Below are 7,005 nucleotides of genomic sequence, written 5' to 3'. Positions count from 1 at the left end.
TAAGTGGAAATGCCTTGACGACAATGCTAAATGACTAGAGAACACTTCTAGGCAGCTTTGCATATTCACAGCATATTGTACTTACCAGGCTTCCCTGTCCCTTTTTATTTTATCTTCTTCCACGCAGGCAGATGTTCCTTTGGCTCTTATTTTATTTCCCAAATGAAAAATATAAAAGATGTATCTGCTTTTCTACTATGTGATATTCCTGAAGAATATATGTCTTAATAGGGCCCTGGATCATATATTGGAACTGAAACAGCAGCGTGCTTATATATGGGGCGACACTGAATTTTAAAGTCTGGTTGGCCCTCAACCAAAAAAAAAAAAAAAAAAAAGAAAAAACCAGAAAAGATAGACTTGATACATACCATACTTCTCTGGTGGCAACTGTTATTGGCATGTATACATGGTTTAAGTTGACGGGTTGCACCTTGTTTAAGCAGTTACAAAGAGCGACTTGCCTACAAGATTTTTAAAAAGTCAAGAAAAATATATATAGCTTCAAATATCTAGAAAAAGAATATTATGTATCCTCACATTTTCTCTACCCTTCCCTTGACCCACTATTCTTATTTCTCGAAACTGTAAACAAAGATCAGATTCTTTAATAAATTATTATCTCCAGGGGAGATACCACGATGATGAAGGTGGTTTTCCCAGGGCGAGGCTTATCCATTGCACTCCGCATGTGTTGACCCCTGTGATTTCCCCAAATGTGGGAAACTCGACTGCATAATTGGTGGTAGTGGGGGACTGCATTCACGCTTTCCCCCGGTTTAAATAAAAAAAATACATAAATAAAAAATAAATTATTATCTCCAAAGCCCTCTGCCTCAGGGTTTGCTTTGTGGATGATCCAAGCTACAATTCCCAACATTAGAGCAAGAAAATTAAATTATTCAAATCTAGATGAGTGGGGATTTTCTGAAACAGTTACCTGCTGGAGTCATTATGATGAAATACTGCTTTGGGTATCTAACTCTTAACTTGACTGTTTCCTGAGGTTAATCTCCCCATTCAGATGTACTAAGTTGATTTTATTTAAAGCTTCCTTTTCTTTTATATTCACTGCAAATATTGAGGTAACTTAATATTCAAAGTTTGAGCAGTGATTTCAACAGATTAGGACGGCTCTGTTATATTTTTAGTGAAGCATATACGAGACACATTAAATAGTGAATGTTGCCTCCCTTCACTAAGAGTTTGTAGCAGCATCAAATAAAGCATATTCAATTATATAAAGTACATTGTTAAACAGTGTCACTTGGGTGCAAATTAATAAGAACACAATTAACACATATGAGTCTGCAAAGTAAAAATATTCCATTGAAGAGTTAACATTATAATCTTTTAATTCAGAAGATAATCTAATGTGAAAAGAAGTTATGAAAATTCCTAAACGTTTTGAGATTAAAGCAGTGTTTTTCTAGATCAACATAGAGATATTATGCCATAACCATATGTGAAATTAAAACATTTTTAAAACTGTGATGAATTTAACTGAGTGAAGATATTTAAACATGTCATCGATACTCTGAATTTTTATTTGAATTTGTTATTAACAATATGAAATTATAAGATTGATTCTCAGGAAGCCCCATCACCAGGGGAAGGGGAGTAGTATCACACTGAAGGAACACCCCTTTGGACAAAGGGATCTGATTAGCAGCCATTGGGCCCCAGATTTTCCCTCTGAATAGACACCCAAATGAGAGGGAACCAGGAAAACAATTCTGGTAATATGACAAAACAAGGTTATTCAAAAAGCAAACAAAAAACATAATGTGGGGGAAAGGACATCCTATTATACAAATGGTGCTGGGATAATTGGCAAGTCAGATGTAGAAGAAAGAAACTGGATCCTCATTTCTCACAATATACAATAATCAATTCAAGATGAATCAAAGACTTAAATCTAAGACCTGAAACTGTAAGAACTCTAGAAGACAACGTTGGAAAAACCCATCTATACTTTGGCTTAGGCAAGACTTCTTGACCAAGAACCCAAAAGCAGTTGCAACAAAAACAAAGATAAGTAGATGGGACTTAATTAAAGTAAAAAGCTTCTGCACAGCAAAAGAAATAATCAGCAGCGTAAATAGACAACCCACAGAATGGGAAGAAATATTTTCAAAATACGCATCTGACATGGAACTAATATCCAGAATCTACAAGGAACTCAAACAAATTAGCAAGAAAAGAAAACATTTTCTTTAAAAAGGGGGCTAAAGACATAAGTAGACAGTTCTGAAAAGAAGATACACAAATGGCCAACAGCATATGGAAAAATGATCAACTTCACTAATGATCAGGGAAATGTAAACCAAAACCACAAAGTGATACCACCTTACTCCTGCAAGAACGGCCATAATTAAATATGTATATATATATATACATATTTAATACATATGTGTGTATATATATATATATATATACATACACACATACGCACACACGTATGTGTGTTAGATTCTCAAGGGAGAATCTAACTCAAAAAAAAAATTAGCCTATGATAATATATAAGGAAGTTGCTATGAAACTGATAAAGCTGCCTGCTTCACAGAGAAGTCTAGGATTGTTTTATGTTATGCTATAGACTGTTATAGAACATTACTGAAGGATTCTTTGGTTTATAAAAAGCAACATAATATACCTTAGGTATATATATGTACACCATATTTTCATTATCCACTCATTAATTGATGGACATTTGGGCTTGTTCCATATTTCAGACTGCTTTGAATATTACAAAGGCTTCAAACATGTAACCTATATAAATCCCTCAAATTGCATTATTTTGAAATGTGAATTCCTCAAAATATTGCTTTTAAGATTACAGAATTAAAATGGTACAAGCATCAGGTACAATTTCATTTTTTAAAATTATGTATATCATTTTGTTAAGTAACTTTCTCAGGTTAGCCAAGCAGATACAGATGGCTGTATTATTTATGTTGTTAACATTACTTAACTTGCTATCATATATTTTGTAATTAGATCAACATTGGTATGCAACATCAATAATTATTTGCATATTTATGTTCCCTATTCTTCCATAAATACAATGAGTTAGAGGAGTTACAGTTTTCTATATTTCATATAATCAGTATTGTTATACTGTTATTTCTTTCTTATTTGTGAAATTTAAATATTCTCAATAATGACTTCTATTTTAAGAAATACAGTGCCAGAGTTGATAAAAAGTAAGAATGGTTATAAAAGATACAGTTAGTCTTGGAATTCCAATAATTTCCAACAGTGGAAACAAATGATTTGCTAACACCAGCAAGTTGTATAGTTGATGGCAAAGACCCAGACTCGCAAAAATTTAGTTGAGAAAGCACAGGTTCAAATTAAGTATAAAAAAAAAAATACTAATAATCACGCCGTACACACACAGCATAGTGATCCTTGGTTTACAAATGTATCCGCACAGTAAAACTACACTGTTCACCACTGTATCCACCTGTGAGGTCTGATTCCCTAGAAAGGTAGTCAGACCCATATGTCAAGTTTTAAAAGAGAAAGACAATTGCTATTTTTGACACAATCCTTGTAAAATATAGAAAGTTATTCTTGACAACAGTTGTAATATTTAATTATTTCATGAAAAGGTCTTCTCTATGCCTAACCATGAGTTTTTCAAACTCTTTTTTAAACTATATACATATATATATAATTTATATATATATATATGTATATGTAAGTTTTCCATATGTTATTGGAGTACAGGTGGTATTTGCTTACATGAGTAAGCTCTTTAGTGGTGATTTGCGAGATTTTTGTGCACCCATCACCCAAGCCATATACACTGCCCCATATTTGTACTCTTTTATCTCTTGCCCCGACTCGCAGTCTTCTTCCCAAGTCCCCAAAGTCCATTGTATCATTCCTATGCCTTTGAATCCTTATAGCTTAGCTCTCACATACTGGTGAGAATGTAAGATATTTGATGTTCCATTCCACATTACATCACTTAGAATAATAGTCTCCAGTCTCATCCAGGTCACTGAAAATGCTGTTAATTCACTCCTTTTTATGGCTGCATAGTATTCCATCATATATGTGTGTGTGTGTGTGTGTGTGTGTGTCTGTGTGTGTGTGTGACACTGTGATATAGATATGTAATTTTATATATGTGTATATATATACATATATCACAATTTCCACTTGTTGAGTGATGTGCATTTGGGTTGGTCCCATGATTTTGCTATTGTGAATTGTGTCACTATAAACATGCCTGTGCAAGTATCTTTTTCGAATAATGACTTATTTTCCTCTGGGTAGATCCCCAGTAGTGGACTTGCTGGATCAAATGGTAGTTCTACTTTTAGTTCTTTACGGAATCTCCACATTTTTTTCTATAGTGGCTGTACTAGATTACATTCTCACCAGCAGCGTAGAAGTGTTCCCTGTTCACTGCTTCCATGCCAACATCCACCGTTTTTTTATTTATTGATTATGTCCATTCTTGCAGGAGTAAGGTGGTAACACATTGTAGGTTTGATTTGCATTTCCCTGGTCATTAGTGATTTTGATCATTTTTCTGTGTGTTCATTGGGCATTTGTATAACTTCTTTTGAGAACTGTCTATTCACATCCTTAGCCCACTTTTTGATGGGATTATTTGTTGTTTTTTTCTTTTTTTTTTTTTTTTTTTGAGACGGAGTTTCGCTATTGTTGCCCAGACTGGAGTGCAATGGCATGATCTCGGCTCACCGCAACCTCCGCCTCCTGGGTTCAAGCAATTCTCCTGCCTCAGCCTCCGGAGTAGCTGGGACTATAGGCACGCACCATCATGCCCAGCTAATTTTTGTATTTTTAGTAGAAACAGGATTTCACCTTGTTGACCAGGATGGTCTCGATCTCTTGACCTTGTGATCCACCCACCTCGGCCTCCCAAAGTGCTGGGATTATAAGCGTGAGCCACCGCGCCCAGCCGTGTGTTGTTTTTTTCTTACTGATTTGTTTGAGTTCATTGTAGATTGTGGTTATTAGTCCCATATCTGTGGGTTGTCTGTTTATTCTGCTGCCTGTTGCTTTTGCCATGCAAAACTCTTTAGCTTAATTAGGTGCCAGCTATTCATCTTTGTTTTACTGCATTTACTTGTAGGTTGCTCTTAACAGTTTTGTCATTTGAAGTCAGGTAGTGCAATGCTTCCAGATTTGTTATTTTTCTTTAGTCTTGCTTTGGCTATGCAGGATCTTTTTTTGTACCATATAAATTTTAGAATTCTTTTTTCTAATTCTGTGAAGAATGATGGTGATATTTTGATGGGGATTTGGTTTAATTTGTAGATTGCTTTGGCAGTATGATCATTTTCACAATACTCATTCTACCAATCCATGAGCATGGAATGAATTTCCATTTGTTTGTGTGGTCTTCGATTTATTTCAGCAACATTTTGTGTTTTTATTTTTTTTCAGCTATTGTAAAAGAGATTGAGTTATTGTTTTGATTCTTTGCTTGGTTGCTACTGGTGTATTGGAGAGCTACTGATTTGTATACATTAATCTTGTATCTTGAAACTTTGCTAAATTCTTTTATGAGTTATAGGAACTTTCTGGATGAGTCCTTAGTGTTTTCAAGGTAAATGATCATATTGTCACCAAATAGTGACATTTCGACTTTCTCTTTAGTGATTTGGATGACTTCTATTTCTTTCTCTTGTCTATTTGCTCTAGCTAGGACTTCCAATACTATGTTGAAGAGGAGTGATGAGAGAGGGCATCTTTGTCATGTTCCAGTTCTCAGAGGGAATACTTTCACCTGTTCCCCTTCAGTATTATGTTGGCTGTGAGTTTGTCATAGATGGCTTTTATTACGTTAAGGTAAGTCCTTTGTGTACCAATATTGCTGAGAATTTTAATCATAAAGGAATGCTAGATTTTGTCTAATGCTTTTTCTGCAGCTATTGAGATGATCATGTGATTTTTGCTTTTAATTCTATTTATTTGATGTATCATATTTATAGACTTGTGTACATTAAGCCATACCTGCATCCCTGGTATGAAACCCAATTGATCATGGTGGAGTATCTTTTTGATATGTTGTTGGATTCTGTTAGCTAGTATTTTGTTAAGGATTTTAACACCAATGCTCATCAAGGATACCGGTCTGTAGTTTTCTTTTTTAGTTACGTCCTTTCCTGATTTGGGTGTTAGGGTGATTCTGGCTTCATGAAATGAATGAGGGAGGGTTCCTTCTTTATCTTGTGGAATCATGTCAAAGTGATTGGTACCAATTCTTTTTTGAATGTCTGGGAGAATTCTTCTGTGAATGTATCTGGTCTTGGACTTTTTGTTGATAATTTTTAAATTATGATTTCAATCTCTCTGCTTGTTATTGGTCTACTCAGGTTATCTAATTCTTCCTGATTTATGCAACTATGGTTGTATTTTTCCAGGAATTCATCCATCTCTTCTAGGTTTTCTAGTGCTTAAAGGTATTCATAGTAGACTTGAATGAACTTTTATTTCAGTGATGTCAGTTGTAATATCTCCAGTGTTGTTTCTTAGTGAGGTTATTTGGATTTTCTCTCTTCTTTCCTTGATTAATCTTGCTAATGGTCTCTCAATTTTACTTATCTTTTCAAAGAACCAGCTTTCTGTTTTATTTATCTTTTGTATTTTTTTTTTGTTTGTTTGTTTCAATTTCATTTAGTTCTGCTCTGATCTTGGTAATTTCCTTTCTTCTGCTGTATTTGGGTTTGGTTTGTTCTTCTTTCTCTAGTTCCTTGAGGTATGACATTAGAATGCTAATTTATGCTCTTTGTTTTTTCTATAAGTTGTCTATTCCCTTGAATATTTCTCCCTTAACTTCTTGTATCAGTTTTGCGATTTTCTTATATTGGACTTCTCCCTTCTCTAGTCTCTCCCTGATTAGCTTAATAACTAACCTCCTGAATTCCTTTTCAGGTAAATCAGGGATTTCTTCTTGATTTGGCTCCATTGCTGGTCAACTAGTGTAATTTTTCTGAGGTGTTAAAAAGCCTTGCTTTG

At 34.5% G+C, this 7,005-nt stretch overlaps 1 non-coding gene across 1 annotated transcript; it reads left to right on the top strand.

Annotated features, from left to right (window-relative positions):
- The first annotated feature begins 614 nt into the window (after window positions 1–614).
- On the top strand, window positions 615–777 carry LOC116552455. The gene has a single exon (XR_004269389.1). It is a non-coding gene; the product is annotated as a U1 spliceosomal RNA (small nuclear RNA).
- Window positions 778–7,005: the final 6,228 nt, after the last annotated feature.

The sequence above is a fragment of the Sapajus apella genome, unplaced genomic scaffold (genome assembly GCF_009761245.1).
Source record: "Sapajus apella isolate SASKATOON/1434 unplaced genomic scaffold, GSC_monkey_1.0 scaffold11, whole genome shotgun sequence".
In the NCBI taxonomy this organism is placed as follows: domain Eukaryota; kingdom Metazoa; phylum Chordata; class Mammalia; order Primates; family Cebidae; genus Sapajus; species Sapajus apella.
Note: the sequence above shows the minus strand (reverse complement) of the source record. Positions and strands in the feature narration are given on the sequence as shown.